Here is a 19,633-nt window from a genome sequence, read left to right as displayed (position 1 = left end):
GGATAAGTGATAACATCACATGTTCAGATGGGACGTATGAGAGTGGAATGAATTCATACAAATTATTATTGAATCACAACCTTTCAAGAATATGAAAATGAATCTCAAGAAATGAATTAAACTAAAGTTTATAGATCATTCAATTCACGTCGAAAAATGTTAACTAGTGGAAATTATTTTTCTTCGCGTAGATACCAGCATTTAATATAATGAAAAACGCTGCTTTAAAACGTTCGGCATTTAGTGAAACATCCTTATTTTGATATAAATTTTTGTAATGAGATAGAACTCAGAAGAATCTTCCTCGTATAATAAAGGAATATGTCATAATGAACTTTCAGTTCATCCCAGGAGTTTACCGCAAATAATCAAGGTATTCACAACAAGTATACGGCGACAAATAACATTCAAATTGTATCTTTCTCCTTTAATTGTTTGTGTATCAAGAACAAATCTGCTTCTCGACTGTCTTGATGGCAAAAGTAAATATATAACACAATGTGATAAGACTTATAATACCATGAAACTGGGACATTTTTCCGTTATAGAAAAAATGGATAAAGCACTTCTATGAAACATATGTGATGTTTGCAGTAATGTATTCTTATGGTGAGACATGAACAGTAAATTTGAGACAAAATTACTTCAATAGTCCTTTTTGTACCTCTGACCTGATATATGTTTACCAGAAAGTGGAAATATGGGGTTGCGTAATCGAAATATGTCCAGTTTGCTCCGATAGCAGCTACTTCCAAGAGGCTTTGTATGCTACCGGTACCTTAATAAAGAGGTATTCTGGTAATCGACCGTTCCTAAAAATGTTGAGAGAAATAATGCATAACGTGAAGATGAAACTAATTAATCTTAGGAGACATTTAAGGAAAGTTGATTCTGGTTGATAAAATGCATAAGACAATATAATGAACGATGGAATAACAAACCGGTTAAAGCGGATGACCACAGCATTTCTCCTGCACAGAAGAGAATTACTTGTTACATAATTTATATTTTATTATACGAAAGACGGACAGCTATTTTAAACGTAATTTGAAAATAATCTCTCCCCTACAAAACTCACCAATGAAACAATATTGATGTTCGAATACAGAGAATTAAGTAGGCTATATCAAATTTGTCTGTTAATCTATCTAATGAAATATGCATTATAATTCATTGGACGAACGTCGTGCATTGTTCCAATATCTGCTGGAAACGGAATGTAATGTAGTTCTACGAACTGAGACCAGATATTAATGTGATTGTGTCTGTTATGAAGGCTTGCAGAAAAATTTCACTTCAATCAGAGAGTGCCCATTGCATTCATTATCCACATTTAAGCATAATTTTTGAAATGTCTTCTCGTCAGTTAACGTACAATAGAGAATGATCAGCTCATCGACCGATCTGCCTTCGTTTACGGTTCCAGTGACAAGAATCATTATCCTAGAAGAAATGAATAACTGAGTCATCTAAGAATGGGTAACGTAATTCACATGGAAAAACTGCATGCACATACAATTTCCACTTTACCAACAACGAGAGTTCATCACATTGTACACAGTCCTGTTTTTATTATTCACAATACTGACAGGATGGCCCCGATTATATAAAAATCATATGTGGAATATCACGAGAACCCCAAATTATTTTCTACTTGGGCACATTTCTGGATAATCGATATGTAATAAAAGGACTAATTGTCATGAATAATGCTCAAATATGGACCGTATATTTAGTTTCAATTTTATTTCGTGCAAATGTTGTATGCAACGCTGTATGCTGTACGACCAGAAAGGACATTCGACCCTAGATACGCATCAGTTCGTAAGTGGCCCTTATGGGCTACATATGACAACACAAGCAATACATTTTCCAGTAGAAAGGATGAAACCTTAACGTGGTATACATGTGTTTCTCCGTGGCGTATTACAACACTGAGGCATCTTCATGTGTGTAGACATAAGGGAAATGTGAATAAATAGTAGGCTGAAGTGGAAACTACAACAGTGATTCACAGTGATCACGTATGTGATTTAAATACTTTAAAGTATTGAAGGACATCCTACAGCTGTAGGTGCGTTCAGAATTTGAATTTGTAAAGGCCTCTTCTGGGTTTCCATATGCCAGTATGCCTAGGTAAGTGAAGTAAGATATTGTATACACAGTAAATGGCTTATTGTAATATAATTTAATTATCACTGTATTATTAATACATCTGTAAGATTAAAAAGAAGTGTGTCAATAAAGATTTTAAAAATAACTGTAGGTGTAAAATTCCACTGCATCCTTATATGTTCATAATTCAAAGGTAATCAAGGAGAGTGACTGCGAGAAATGAAATTGGGTAACCCTACATACATAAAAGTATACAATTAATTGCTTTCAAACTCCTAGCGAGGTAAAAATATATGTGCAGAAAATAAATAGTACTGTGCTACTAAAGGAAACAACAATTAACATGCATATACATTCTGCAAGAAATAATATCATAATTGAACATATATGATTCCCTTTATGGTTCTATTTTCAATGTTCGACGAAGAATCCATTGCAAATCTTTTGTACATGGTGCTTTTAAATAAAATACACTGTTTGGACTAACCATGAGATGATGAATTAATCAATGAATTTATGTGGAAATTCCCAAGGAAGTGAATAAATTCAAATGATAAAATCGGAAATGTATCAACAAACGAAAATATAATCTTCTTTTCGGCTTTTTACCAGTTCCTCGTGTTGGGCATTTAGTGTGGAATTGGCCACGTTTTACGGCCGGATACCCTTCCATACGCCAATCCTGCGTGAAGGTATGCAATCACTAATGCGTGTTTATGTGGTGGTTTTTAGTGTGATGTGGTGAGCCTAGATGAAGAGGTGTGTATTGAGACAAACACAAATACCCAGTCCCCAAGCCAGAGGAATTAACGATGGACAGTTAAAAATCCCCGAGATTGCAGTGAATTGAACCTGGGGGTCTCTGAACCGAAGCAACTATTAAGTAATAGAGTGGACGTTCTTACAATAAAATTAAGTTATTAATATATTATACTAGAAATGTATCTATCTGTAAGAATATCAGGTATATGTTTTGTTTATTCCAGGGAGCATTTATACTGTTATTAAAATTGCAAAAAGCATTTAAATGAATGCAAATCATGAATATGTGACTTGCAGTGTTTTGTCTTATAAAAATGAATAATACAGCAACAAGGAAATTTTGTTCTGTGTGTTAGTACAGCGCTTGTCTAAATATGGAGCTACAGAGATTTCAAAGGCGATGATCTAAGGAAGAAGGGTTATAACGAAAAAGTAATTTGCTGAAGAAGATTCTCTCAGTCCCCATCATCAAGTATATGTCATCAGTTGTGAAAAGGCATTTGGATGTTACTGCCCATTTAAGAAGAAACTAGCATTCTATATCAGATGTCTTTTACGTTATTTCGAGGTAACAAACATGATTACTCTCAATTTTAGAATAGGGAGTTCAAATTAACCTAAAAAATAAACACTAATGATACTGCAAGAATATTTATGTTACAGGACCAAATTTGATAGAATTGGTTGTTATAACATTAATTGACTTCAAACTCTATTTGCTTAGTAAAGAGCGCGGCCAATTGGGCAAATTATTTGAAAAGTTGCCTTAGGGCAAGTATCTTTCTTAGGAATTAAGCGAGTGATACAAAACCTCTATTGACGTAATGTTTTAGCTGAACTATTTTGCTAAACAGATAAAAATATAATTTACTCCATCGACACATAATTCTCAAAACTGTCACGTAAACACGGAAGTAGTGACATTTTAGACGAACAATAATCCATTATTTTAGTGAAATACAATATATAACAATAAACGAATTGTAATCGTCAGATTTAGGAATTCATCCCTTCCTCGGGTAATACTTGAAACAAACGCAGGTTTGCCAAGAATGACTTAAAGAGGTTTCAGTGTTTGATTTGAAAAGTATGATATACTAAAGTATTAAGGCTAACACTGGGAGAATTTTGATTGTATACAGTCTGTACCCAACGTCAAATAATCTACGTCTAGTAGGGCTGACTAGACTAAATCAAATCATTTGTCCAAGACAAATATAGTATCAGCGTCAGTTCTGCTTTAAGTGTCCATGGAGAAATTCCTTTCGTAATTTTACCCATTATCTTACAGTAATCACATATTTCGTATCTGCCCTACAAATATATCCAAATAAATATTTACTCACCTTACCCTTCACATCCTTGCTTAATGACTGAGGAAATTTAGTCTTCCACAAAATTGCAAAGAACAAAAAATTTATCTTATTCCGGTCAGGAGCACATTCCCCCTCATGCGTATCATTACTCACGTACCGTCAAACGGGGTAACTTCGGCCATACAGGGTAACTTCGGCCACTGACGAATAGCAACACTTATTTTCTCCTGCCTCCTATACGGAAAAAGATGAACCACTTGCAACAACTAAAATGCATGTACAATAGAATGCTCTATCAACACTCGGTAGTCCAAAGAACATTGGCAGGCTCATTTTTGAGTCAATCAATTTTTTTCGCAGCCCCGACTATTGTCTTGTTTGGTAACAGCAGAAAACAAACTGTTCTCCAGCCCCAGCATTCTATTCTCCATTTCAAAGGTTTATGGGGTCAAAATGTAAGTACGTCTGTTAACTGATCAACCTAATTTGATGCATTTTATTCAAATAGGTTTTTCAGGAAATAGTTTTGTGATAAAAGTTGTCCTCTTCCGGGGTAACTTCGGCCAAGCCCAGAACGTACGGGAAAACATTACGCGGCCGCGGGTATTGTAATTACAATCCTGTTTACTTCAAGAATGCTTTAGAAAAGATTAATAAAGCTACAATAACAATAAACGGGGAAGTTTATCCCGACAGGGAGAGGAAAGACTGTTCCTATTTTCAATGATACAGTAAATAGACGGATATCAGATGACACAGACGATGCGCAATTAAGAACTTGATTGACGGCCCAGATATTTTCTAATTTAGAAGACGGTGTATTATGAGAACAGTCTGCAAGATTGCTTCTTTTCTGATCTCCTTTTCTCTCCATACTATTGGGCTTTATGACTTTCGTACTTTTTATTTATTATCTTTTTTACCATTACAAATAACTACGCAATGCAACACGTAATTTGTAATATCATAAAATGCTTGTACGCTTAGGCTAAATAAAATAGTCCATTCTTTGTGAAAAATGGGAATTTGATCACTATACTTCTGTTTCACTGCAAATCGTTTTAATTTGTTTGTGATTGTTGATACTGGGCGTTCTGCAGGTTTTAAAAAACATTCACAGAGGCCGAAGTAACACTATATCGAAGAAAACTTCGTTTCCTGAGTTATTTCTTTCGATAATCATAATTCATTACTGAATAACAATTATAATTATGTTCATATTTAGAAATGAAGAACAAACATGGCAGAACTTATATTAAATTTCTCAGAAAATTAGAGGAAATATTTCACATTTTAATTTTTAAAATATACGAAAAAGTGGCCGAAGTTACCGGTACCGAAGTTACGGTACCGTAAGTTCTACTGCACAGGCCATCCCAGCTCCACGTTTTCTAATTTTGACCAATACAAGTAACTCCTTTTGCTACACAGGAAACAAGTTTGTTTTCGGATCTCGGTTTTTCAGCCTCCGTCATTCGCAAGTCCCTCTACAAGTTATTGAATAACCAATAAAATCACTGGAACCTATCATAGACGAAAATCAAAGTAAATTTACTTTTCCAAAGCCAAAAAGAAATTTAAATTTCGTGTTCTGTACAGCAGGACCTACTGTTTTGCAGCCATGTCATACGTTCAGTATATTATCAACTGTATATGTAGGTATATGATTCTAGCCATATTTGTGAACGTTACACACAAGAATAGAAGGGAATAATCATTAGGTTACACTGCCTAACAAAACAATTTAAGCACCCAGAAGAAATGATCGGACGTCCATGTAACTTCGTATAGGTACACAACATAGGCGGGTATGTAAATGATTAGAGTTATAGCTCTATGTGTCATGTAGAACGGCCAACAGCGTGCATGATTGTTTTTCGTGTTTAGTGTTGTTACCAGTCCTGGTAGGGTATATGAAGGGCGTGAATGTTGAGTGACCACTATGAAAGACGCGAAGATGCCGCGTACTCGTGCGAGAGTTTGAAAGGGGTCATAGTGGGTCACCATTTGGCCGGCTGGACGAATCGTACAATATTCAGCTGTGTGGGGAATTCGGATGTAACAGTTGCCCAATGTTTATTTATTTATTTATTTATTTATTTATTTATTTATTTATTTATTTATTTATTTATTTATTTATTTATTTATTTATTTATTTATTTATTTATTTATTGTGCTTCAGACAGGTACAAACCTAATGATGTGAAACACATATACCTATATTATTACAATGTTGGACTGCATTAGAACGTGAGGGCAGGCATACTCGTCGTCAAGGTTCCGGTCGACCACGTGTGACCACCACAAGGGAGGGTCGCCTATAATGCACCAAGCACATATTAAGCCTTCACATCTACTCCTGCCATCCAAGAAAAATAATGGACTCCCTGCAACATTCTGTATCATCCCACACCATTGGTCGGAGACTAGACGCAGCCGGACTAAGGAATTACAGTCCCATGTGTAGGCTGCCGTTAACACCACAACACAAACGGCTGCGTTTGGAGTGGAGCCGTGATCGGGAAGCATAGACTGCTGATGAATGGCGTCGCATTGTGTTCAGCGATGACTCGCGGTTCTACACTACCCTGGGTGACAATCTTCTGAGAGTATGGCGGTGACCTGGAGAGAGGTTCCATTTTTCCAATGATTTGGAGAGGCACAGCGGTGTTACTCCTGGCGTCATGGTGTGGGGAGCCTTCGGGTATGACTTCAGGTCATGGCTGGTAGTGATTGAGGAAACTCTGAGGTAACAACGGTACGTCACGGACACCTGCAACCTCGTGTGTTACCTCTCATAGGACAGTATCATGGTGTCATTTTAACAGGATAATGCTCGTCCACACACGGCGTGATGTTGAAGTACTTCCTTCGCCAGCAAGATCCCCAGGTCTGTCTGAGATAGAACATGTGTGGGACCGGCTTGGACGTCAACTCCGTTCCAATGCCAGTATCCAGGGTATCAAGTAGCATTTACAACAGTTGTGGGCCAGCTTGACTAAGGAGAGGATACAAAAGCTTTAAGACACACTTCCCAACCGAATCAGTGCGGCACTACTCTACCGTTATTCGACCGGAGGCGCTGTATGCATCAGAATGCCTTGTGATTAATAAGAAAGGCCTGGCAGAACAACTGGAAGCCAAGGAGAGGAAGATTTTAAGAAAGATCTTGGGCCCGGTCAAAGAACAAGGAGAGTGCAGAAGACGACACACTGGTAAAAAAAATGAAATGGCGTATGGCTTTTAGTGCCGGGAGTGTCCGAGGACAAGTTCGGCTCGCCAGATGCAGGTCTTCTGATTTGACACCCGTAGGTGACCTGCGCGTCGTGATGAGGATGAAATGATGATGAAGACGACACATACACGCAGTCCCCGTGCCAGAGAAATTAACCAATTAAGGTTAAAATTCCCGACCCTGCCGGAAATCGAACCCGGGACCCCTGTGGCCAAAGGCCAGCACGCTAACCATTTAGCCATGGAGCCGGACGACACACTGGTGAACTCTATCTACACGTAGATAAGATAACTGACACCATACACAAAAGGAGAATCTCTTTCTATGACCACTTGATACGAATGAGATTGTCCAATCGAATCTGTGCCTACTTTGCGGGAAGGAAAACCAAAGAAATCTGGTTTATAGAGGTGGGAAAAGACCTACAAGAATTGCGTATCTCACATGAGGACATCTTGGAACGTGACTTTTTGAAGAAGAAACTTGGGGAAGCACAGAGATTTCAGCCAAAACCCAAAATGAAAACCGGCAAGAAATGGACCGAAGAACGAAGGGAGGCTCACCGAAGAAGAATGCGGGAACACTGGGCAAATGTGAAAGATAGTAGGAGAAAGCAGTTGAAATAGCGTGATCCACATAAAACCGAAACGAGAATAATAATAATAATAATAATAATAATAATAATAATAATAATAATAATAATAATAATAATAATAATAATAAAAAAACCCTTAATTTTAAAATGCACAAAATAAAGTACACTTAAATGACGTAACTACAGTAATCCATTAATTCATCTCATTCATTCCTTCATTCACTCAACGATTATTCAATCAACAATTATCCAGCAAGTCAGTGGGATCTATTCAGCAAATTCTTGTGACAAGCCACTTTAAAATTGTGATAAGGGGGATTGTCTCTAGTGTTCGCAGGTAGCGAATTCTATGACCTGGACTCTGAGATTATGAAGGAGCGGTTATAAACAGCAGTGCGGTTTACAGGAACCGCAAGAGAAGATCCAGATCTTGTATTGTGGTCATGATTGGACGAGAGGTTAGAAAAAGGTGAATATAGATATTTGGGAGTATTAGTGGAAAGTAGTTTGTGCAGAAGTGACAACATATGAGGTTCACGACGCTAGTGCAATCGAACCTTCGACAGCTTCTTATAATAAGGTGATATACGTGCATCATATCTCAGATTAAAGATATATCTTACGCAGCTGTTCAGGCTCCGGTCCAGTTTCTTGTTATTGTCGCAGGTTATTGCAGTCAACACAGTGTCACAATAGTCAAATGGAGGTAGTATCAGAAAAAGAATTAGTTGTAGACTACTTTATGTCGAACAGAGAATACGTTACTGGAGCGTTTCAATGGATATAAGCATTTATGTTCTTTATTACATATCCTTATAACCTGTCGAGTCTCAGTCACAATAATTCCTAAGTTAGTCACTGAAGTAGAGTAGGGTATGATTTGATTGTTTAAAATTATTGGGCATATGTCCTGTTGCTTGAGGGAATATAGGTCTTTACTGGTACCGATAATAATAACTTGAGTTTTATTCCGGTTTATTAATATGTTTTCATTTGCATAGTCACCAAGATGTTGAAGGTCAGAACGTATTTTAGTAACTGCAGCATCGATATCCCTAGGTTTTCAATTATAGTAAATCTGTACATCATCTGCGTACACTTGCAATTTGCAGAATTTAAGAGCTTTTGATACATCATTAATTTGGATGATTAATAACAGTGGTCCGAGGACTGACACCTGAGGGACACCAACCGTCACACGTTGCCGGCGATTTTCAAGGTAAGAGGAAGGAAACTGAGGTGACACACTATTAAAATTTAGCTCTCGAAATGTATGCAGTAGTAACTGAGTATTGACAGTGTCAAACGCACTACTGTAATCTAATAATGTCAGTACAGTCACGTCCCGTTGGTCCATTGCACGTCTGATATCGTCTGTCACTCGTAGTAAGGCTGTCGCAGTGCTATGTCCTTTCCTGAAGCCGGATTTAAAGGGGTTGAGGAGGGAATGCTTGATAAGGTATTCAGTAACTTGTGTGCAAACTAAACATTCAAGCACTTTGGATAAGGGTAGTAGGATGGATACTGGACGATAATCCGAAGGAGAATATAACTTTGAGCTCTTTGGGATGGATCTAATCTAATCTTTCCGAACATCTGGGAATACTCCGTTTGTCAGGCAGTAGTTAAATAATTATATAAGTTAGTATTGGCAGAAGAGCTCCTGAGATATCCCTAATGAGCGATATAGGAATGCCATTATTACCTGTGGCATTGGATGTAATAGAGTATATCGCACCTTTAACTTCATTCGAGCTAATATTTCTAAAAGAGAATTGTTCATATGTAGACTGCTATTGAAACAAAGGGAGTGAATTTTTAGGGATGGAGGTAGAATCTATTCTTGGCCGTGCGAAATGATCATTTAAAGCCTCTAGCGATATGCTTGGTATCGTACATGTTCTACGCTAGCTATACCTAAGGTACGTAATTTACTCCATTTTTGTCTCGGGCTGTTATTGTTCATCCGGTTCTGAAAGTATTTATATTTAGAATTCCTGATTAACTGCTCGCTATTCTCAGAATCCTGTACCACTCGAAATTATCTGCGCCATGCGTCTGTAGACTGGCCATAGCAGATCTTATCTCTTTCGTTTGAAACACGGAAGAATGGCGGGTGATTCTTGCCTGTTTCTGTTTAATTTAGAGTTCATGTTTTGAAAATTATGTATGCTGTCCCAAACCAAGTTATATGCATCGTGGTGTGGTTTATTCCTGTCCAAGTGGTTTAAGTCTCGTATTGTAGCGTGGTTTTTACTTATTTATTCGTATAGAATAACACACATACAATAGATCATGTGAAGAGATGCCAGGAACAGGGATCTGTCCCTGCTTAATTACTTTTTGAGGTTGATTTGTCACAAGAAGATCAATGAAGGTATGAATTATGGGCTCAGAATAATGACCATTATTAGTAGCGCTGAGGGGTAATATCGTCATGTTTGCGGCGAGAAATAAACTCACTAGATTGTTCGCTTCACTAGTCTGCTTTAAAATGACAGTGTTAAAGTCACCCTTGATTATTATGTCATCGTATGCCGAGATAAGATTTGGTAATGTCTTTGCAAAATCATTTGTCTGTCTTATTTTAGGTGGCTTGTATACAATCCCTATTAATATTGTTTTGGGCAGTCTAATTCTACAGACATAAATTCTGGTTGCAGTAAAAGTCTTGGGTCAGAAGTGGAAAGTATCTTATATTTTAGGTCATTTCTGTAATAAAGTAGAAGCCCACCACCTATTTTGTCAATACGGCCATGGTGTAATCAGGGGCGAAGCGTCAGGGGAGACAGGGTAGACAGCGTGTACCCTTAACACTTTGTGAAAGAAATATTGTCTAGTTAATTCAATTACTTTTTAGAACATTAATTATTTCCAGATTCGTGACGTTATTGTATTCCCCGCTTTCCTTATTTTCTTCTCACTTCGGCAATGCTAAGGCTCGCGTTAGTTACACGAAGCACGTAGGCGAAAGTATAGTAATTTCCACGTAAGGAAATACCCCAGAAAGTAAATATCGCCACCCGATGCTCTTCTTTTCTCTTTTTTGTAATGGCGGATCACTGCTGCCAACCTGCCTGGTTACATATTAAAATCACCAGACATAACCATAACAAACTAACCTCAATGTAGGAAACACCGATAATCAATGTTTCCCTACCCTAGTAAATGATAAAAGATAAGATCAAATAACTCAAGATAATTATGAATATCTCGTCGATTTCCACGCTCAATGAGGAATTAAGGATATAAACACACTTTCTCACTCAAATTATCCGTCTTTATTTTGATATACACTAGGCGTACTATAACCATATTCTTGACAAGAGGGGCGTGTTAAACGATGCAATTTATTTAATAAGTCTTTGCAGTGTGATTTTAGAAAGTTCCAGACATCCAATGACTTCCCTTTCTTTTGCGCGAACATTTCCTTCTCTCTTCAACACCGGTAACCAGTAAGGAGAGAAATTATTGGACATATTTTCAGCCTGCAGGCTGGTTATATCTTCAAGCTTATCAGGAAACATATAGGAATACTAATGTGCCAAGCTCCGTGAACGGAAATTAGGTCAGGTTTCAAGTTCACTGCGGATTTGAAAATAATAATGTCATAAGTTCTACTGCCAAAATTTCGTCCCGCAAGAGTTATTTCGTGTACCGGTAGATCTAGACATGAGACTGACGTACTTGAGCACTTTAATCATTTCGCGCAAACAATGTTAATAAATGCATTATCCGAACATGCCACAATTCTACTTACTTGGTATTAGCCAAATAGATTTACAATCCCACAGAAAAAGAAAATATGCTTTAAATATTCTCGCAAATGTATCACTAGTCACTTTAACGGCGATGCGGTGGCAACACGCAATTCATGCTAGAACAGTGATTGAACGTTGCCAACGTGCCAGATTAACGGTTAATGTAAGACGTCGTATCGGCAAGTAGGGTCCCTAAACTGTATGGTTACCGACACTGAAAAAGACCTGCAAAATACCCAACAGCAAGAAAAGTAACTATAAATCGATACCTTAATATTACAGGGGAGAAAGGGTAAGGTTGCACCCTTAGGGTACGTCCTTACACGGAGAGGACTATAGACGCTGCCCATTCTGTGTATTTTCCCTTTGATTTTCAAAGGTTTCAGATAGAGCAACACTAACGCTATCTGTAGGTGCTGACTGTGGAACTATGACTTTCCTATAGCGAGATGTCTCCGCCCAGTAGACAGACTTACCAGCGTCTCTTCTTGCTCCCATTGGCTAGTATTTGGATCTCTCTTATAAAGGTGCTCTTATTGGCTACCATCTTAGACATGCTTTTTAATGTTATTAATTTGAATTTACTTTATTATAAGACACGTCTAAAAATAAATTAATAATATTAACAGTAAATACGAAGTATAGTAAACTTACACATAATAAATGAATGGCAGCATCCAAACCCTTCAAGTACGTGCATTTTCTTGCCCGCCAATATTAGTTGCGGTATTATAACCCCAACAACTATTGGCTTCCAGTCTTAATAAGGTATTCTAGAGTACGCATAAGGAAAAAATTGCTTAACTTGATGCTGTATATTCCGTTAAAGTCAGTTTCTAGTGAACGCGCTATGAGTGCATTCAAATGAATTAAAACGTATTTCTCTAGCTATAGAGAAGAAATTTCTGTGGAATCTTAGCAAGACGCCTGACTTCAAGACGAGAGTAATAGATATATTTGCCGAAATGAAGGACAGGCGGATTAAACTCATTTACAAGAATATTGTTTAAGGTGACTTGTACGAACAACTATTTATTTCTTGTTTCTCTTATTAAATCTACATAACAATGAAATATATTGCTATTTTTATTCTAAAAGTATGTTGTTATCTGACCACTCCCGCGGCCTATTTCGTCTATATTTAAAAATAAAGCAAGTGCACGTAGGGTTATAGGTTGTTTTAGGGTTTGTCTTATTTTCAGAGTCATTAATATAATACTGAATACAGATGTATGCATCGAAAATAAAATTCCATATAATAATATGATTAAAACAGTTTAAATAAAAGAAATCTCTGTCTACCCCCTTACTTAGTTCACGCTTCGCCACTGGGTGTAATATTGAGTATCAGTCAAGGTTTGCTGCCATAACGGCAAGACTTTACACATCCAGCTTTCACTGATTCGAAGAATATGTACATTATTCACTTCAAAAATAGCCTGTACCCCTTCTAGATGAGCTACTAATGACTTGCCATCCTGATGGCAACAGTGTAACGACCGCGGGTGGCTACTGAGCTGCTCTTGCAAAACAAGTCCCATTGATAGTGGTAGGGACGAAATAGGAGTGGGTAAGAGCTGAGGAGAAGAATGCAGGTCAATAGTATTACCGCTGTGCTGGTCAACAAACATATGAAGCTAAACAGTAGGAGAAAAATTTAAGGTGTAAAATGAGCAACCTGGTGAGTAGATCCACTGACTTTCACAAGCTCACACTTACACACACACAAATATGAACTAATTACTACACACATAATTTCTTTCTCTAAGTTCACGAGTTCATCCTACCCGTTGCAATGGTTTTTAACTGCACTATCGTGCATATTTTAGTTTCACATCCATCTTCTCTTAAAACACAAATGCGTCCATCTTGATTCCAGCATTTCTGCAGTCCCCATAAATCCCTTGCCTGATTAAGGATAAATTTTCTAACACTTGTGAGGGACTCGGTTAGCATAAGCCCACTACCCTTCAAAGCTCGCTTTGCGCACCACACTCGATCACGGTCATGGTACTGAAGGATCTTAATAGTGATCGGCTTATTTCCCTATGAGACCACTTCAGCTGCCTGTGTCAGCCATCCACATAAAAAATTGAAAGTTCCACTGAAGGTTTACTTTTCATTGTCTCTAGCATTTTGATGCAAACGTCCTCGGGTGGCTGTTACGGGACACCATGCAACAAAAGGCAGTTCCGGCGACTGTACTGTTCGGCCTCGTCCAAAACGTCGTCTTGTTTCTGAAGCAGATTTTCCAGAGCCTCAACTCCCCTTTATGCTTGGAGATGTCTTCGGTGGCCTCTTTCTTGAATGCCTGGAACTCGCCGCCAAGCGCTTGGAGCACGTTCGGTGGGTTTGCGGCAGTGTCTGCTGAGTCTAGGTGAGCTTGAAAGTCCTTCATGCAATCTTCGAAAGCCGATATCTTCTTAGCTACTTCCTCCACAGACATGGTGTTTACTTTTTAAAGAAGAAGGCACTTAAAAATATATAACTTCGTTCACACGGATCAGCACTTTCACCTAAATAACTTGCAATTTAAACAGGGTGTATCAAGAGCAACTTCATTCTTTTGTCTCACATGACACCATCTTGAGACCTTAGCTCACCGCCCTTGCAAGGAAAGCTCGTAAGTATTCGCAACAGAAAGAAGAGCCTTGCCTTTACAAAAGAACACATAACGGGACACAGCAGGAGTAATCTGATGGTATTCAATATATTTAGCAAGCATATGCTGGCCATGCGGTTAGGGGAGCACAGCTGTGAGCTTGCATTCGGGAGTTGGTGGGTTCGAACCTCTCTGTTGGCATACATGAAGATGGTTTTCCGTGATTTCCGATTTTCACACAAGGCAAATGCTTGGGCTGTACATTAATTAAGGCACGGCCATTTATTTCCCAATCCTAGCCCTTTCCTATCCCATCATCTCCATAAGAACTGTCTGTGTCGGTCCGACGTAAAGCAACTTGTACAAAAAATGTTTTCAACCTGATATTGATCCCAAACAGCTATGTACATGTGTAACAGATTATGTGCAAATGAAGGAGATAAATATTTTGCCTTGGCCAAGTCAATGTCTGGATTTAAATCCATTAGAACACACATGGGAGCTGCTGGACACACGTGTAAGGACAGGATCACATATGTTTACAGCGGAGTTCTTTAACAGTTTGAACTCTGAATGGCAAACATCTCTAAAAACAAAACTAGGTCTCTTATTGCTTCCAAGCCTGCAAGATGTGTTGCTGTGATACAAGAAAAAGGCTATGCAACGAGACGTTAGTTGCCACGGTCAGAATATAAACGTTTGTTTGATTTATTTTTCCCAAATGTCTTAGTGAAAACATTTGTGAGCTTTGAATTTCACAATTTATTTTTTTACAAACAATATCTTACCCACAAAAGGTTAGTTTGTTTTGATGTATAGTTTTCGTTGTTGATATGTTATGTAGAATACAAGAGGTAATACAATGCTGTGCATCAGACTATTGCGACAAACGACATTGTCTTAACATTTATGAGCGCTACTGTATACCATTCTCCTAAATGTATAGAGTAAGCATAAAATTGTAACTCTTACATGTCGATTCGACGTAAAGAGACACCATGACAGCAATAACAGCTGCAACATAGCTCAGCATCGAGAAGAAAAACCATCGTATGTGTATCTGAGGGACGTCAGTCCCTAGAATTTCGTCGGGTTCCCATAGCTCATCACCTACACTGCACTGTACCCTTTGCTGTGCATCACCCTCCAAACTCGAATATGCTGTTGGTAAATAGCTTCAGTTGTTGTATAGGGGTGTAGCTGTGGCAGGTCAACGCAAGGAGAATGCATAATAGGGCGGTCAGTGAGTGAAATCTGATGTCATAACACTGGCACCAGTTAACGGACCGACGTGAGCCAGTCCGATGCTGTGTTACCGCCAGCCACAAATGCGACCATGGTACTATTGTATAGAGAAGTGGAATACATTGGGAAAGACAAGTTCATTCCTTTCGGCAAATTGTGTGCGATGGTTTAGTCGTCAATACAGTCGCAGTCGTCTACGGAGTATAGTCAAATGTAGGTGAGGTAATGTGTGCGTTGCGGAATAGGCCTCAGACTCTGTCCAACCATGTAAATGGAGGGTAGTTGCTGTATTACTCATACGCGAATACTTTAGTGAGTGATTTTGGCGGACATTTTATAACAGCCATGTTCATAAGATGTATGTTAGGTTGCCGTTGAGATCTATTGGGTCAATTAGTTCGTCACCGATCCATAGATTTCATATCCATATATACCCACCGTATAAACTGACGAAGTTTCCACATGGAAATTTACTTATTGTAATGGCGAATTTGATGTGATCATTTCAAGGCTATTACTTGCAAAGGTTGGAAGATTGTCTCTATTTTTTCATAACATTGATTTTGTATTTTTCTCGAGTATCATCTCTCAGTTAACCGGTAAGGTTTTTACAATAATACGGATTCTTCAATCAGTTCTTCGTTGCGAATGGAAAGGAACATTAAAGTGGCTCAATGTATAGGCTACTGGTATCGCATATAGGTATCTTTTTGATTACTACGTTAGTAACACCAGTCATAGATCTGAATTTCAAACTTAGGCTCTTGTAACAGCCCTTTCTAGGCCACGCTGATTCGAGAAAAGCTCTGTGAAATTACGTTATGCCTAGCTAATGAATGTCTCCCATAATTCTACGGGTACACCCAAACTTTCATTTGCTCGCATAAGTAGGTCATGATTTGTATAAAATACGACAGTCGATATTTTTTCATTGACTTCAGAGTTATTTTTTCCAACTTCTCAAGTCGTTGATGACATCTTAATATGTTCCTCAAAGTATGTCATTTAATAATAATATTGGTTTTACATTATATTTACACTCATCCAATAAAATGCTAAAGTTTAACGCTTTCGGAGACGCTAAGGTGTCGGAATAGTGTCTCGTAAGAGTTGTTTTATGTGCCGGTAAATCTACCGACACGATGTTGGCGTATTTTAGCACCTTCAAATACCACCGGACTGAGTCGGGATCGAAACTGACTACTTGGACACAGGAGGCAAGTGCTTCTACGATCTGAGCCAATTATCCCGGCTATCTGATTTAATTTTAATGTGTAAATAGTTGCCCATTCTTTTAAAATTAACACTCCCATTATATTCAGTTTTTCCATTTGTGATATCCTACACCGTTTCCGCATCTTTTTTGATAACACTGTCTGTTTCATATCTCAGATAGCAACAACCGTGTAAAACACACATTCTACTACAGAATAGAACACTCCCATCCCCTAGTTCCAGATCGCATGGAACTGGAGAGAGAGTAATAATTTATTTCACTTCATATTATTCTGATACATGAATGCTTTTCTTATTACATTTAAATTTATCTACTACTACCTTAAACATTACACTTACACCTAATTACTATTTCCGCCTAACCTCTTAATTGTAGTTTCAAAAAGAAAACTTTTGTCCTAGGCATTAACAGTGCTTCATTGTCTAGGACAATATGTATCTTACCCTCAATATTAATTGGCGTGAGTATTTGTCTGTTATGAGTTCAAACAGATTTCTCCTTAGCTTACAATAGATACCGTGAACTCTCGACCTACAGCTACGGAATTCCAGCAGCTGAGGAAGACACATTTCGTCCATTGTAAGCTAAGAAGATTCACATGCAAATTAACACATTAACAGTGACAACAAAAATACAACCATGATTCTAAGCGTTGACTTTGCTCTTCGTTCCTTTTCATACTTTTGTTTAGTGCTATTCTTTTTTTCATTTGTTTCCCACATACGTCTTAGAATACAAAAACTTTGCTATTCGTCCTGATGTGATCCATTCATTGTTTAACAATATAGCAACTATATAGAATTATTTCTCTCTTTCTATTTTTTATTTATATTCAACACCAAAATATATAATTCTAAGTGCATCAGTTCCCCTATATACTCTCAATAGACGAGTTTCTTCCATTTTTCTCCACAGAGTAATCAATGATTTTCATTATATACCCCCATTAGCCACCATATCACACATCTTAGTTCTCTTTGGGAGCCTTTCCTTCCTTCTTTACATATTTTGGAAAATCTCATAAAATTCTGTTAATTTTCTTTTAGTCTCACATTCTGCCATAATCGTCTGCTTCTCAATATCCTTCACTCTGATCGCTACTTTCTTAATGAATCTCTTCTCTTTACACTGCACCTCTTTATACCATTATTCTCCCATTAGTATTCTGAATAGCATTCTTTTCACTTTCGTCAACCAATAATCATCATCTAGATATTTCATCTGGTGTTGGTAAGCTACTTTCAATATTTCCCTCCCATCTCCCCTGCCTAAACTTAACCAATATTTTACTACTTTCCTAGTTATATCAGCTTGGATGCTGATACCTTTGCATAATCTTCTAGCTCCACAATTTACTGTACTGGTAGACCCAGTATTATTTTACAGAATGTATTACTTATTACATCTAATTCTTTTGTTTGTTTACTTCGACACCCCTTATTTCTGCTCTATACAGTGTTCTTGATACCACAAGCGCATTTAAAATATTTCTGTGTAGCTTCTATTCAGTATTTGGCATCTTCCTCTCTAAAGACCTTGTGCTTGTTAAAGCGGCCAATCATTTCATTTTGGCACATCTTGTTTGTTCCTTCCACATCCCATTCGATGTTATTATAATTCCTAAATATACTAATTTATAGACAACTTCTAATTCTACACCTTGTAATTTTCTTTAATTTATTCCCACTCTTACAAACCATTACTGACATAGCAGCTGACATTATACTAGATAAAATGAATTACTCATTGGTCAATAACGTCTATTCTGACGTTCTTCGATATACATTAAAATTTATCTACTTCTTCAATTCTTTACCTTCACCAACGTTTTCCCTCCGATCTTTCTTCCTATTCACTCTTCGTGTTTCTTTTAGTGCTGGGTATCTTTTTACTCTATGTTTAGGTTTGTCGATATCTTAACGTTGTGTATTTTGAGCTCTCTCTCGAAATTGGATCTCCAAGACACAAGAGGGGTTCCATTTCCTCCTCGGTTGTTTCTGATGTTCAGTACAACAACAAAGAAGTTCACAAGCTGTAATTTAGTTCTTATTTTTGTACGGCAATACTCTTCTTGTCCTCATCCATTGTAGAACCCAATTCGGAACAAACCATTTACGAGCAAAATGTTCCATTTGTTCAATCGACCACACGATCACAGTTTCTCAGATTTTGCGCTTATTTTCATTCGTATTCTGGCTTTGTTGAAGATTTCTCATTCACGAATGTTCTGGTCTGATTTTTAATTTAAGGACCGATGCTTTTCAATGCTCGAATAAAGTACCCCATCACGCAGAGCAGAATCGTGCACTTGTTCTAATTGTAAGTTCCACGATTACAACACCGATATGAATAATCCAAATCTATATCTGCCCTTATGGCGGCCATTATTTCGTTTTTTCTTATATTTATATCACATAAAACCTCTGTTGAACTAATTACATGGTTAGTAGTTTCCCTTAGTATACAAAATGGTGGGGGGAATTATTATTCACTAATTTATCTGCTATGTTAAACTTTACCATTAGGTTCATATCATAATAGTCATTCTTTCTTACTCATAAGAACCCAAACAAATAACTTTATGATGAAACTGCGACCACCAAGCTCGATAGCTGCAGTCGCTTAAGTGCGGCCAGTATCCAGTATTCGGGAGATAGTAGGTTCGAACCCCACTGTCGGCAGCCCTGAAGATGGTTTTCCGTGGTTTCTCATTTTCACACCAGGCAAAGGCCGCGGCCGCTTCCTTCCCACTCCTAGTCCTTCCC

This window comes from Anabrus simplex, chromosome 2, assembly GCF_040414725.1.
Source record: "Anabrus simplex isolate iqAnaSimp1 chromosome 2, ASM4041472v1, whole genome shotgun sequence".
NCBI lineage: Eukaryota > Metazoa > Arthropoda > Insecta > Orthoptera > Tettigoniidae > Anabrus > Anabrus simplex.
The sequence above is the reverse complement of the archived record's forward strand: the minus strand, read 5'-3'. Positions refer to the sequence as shown.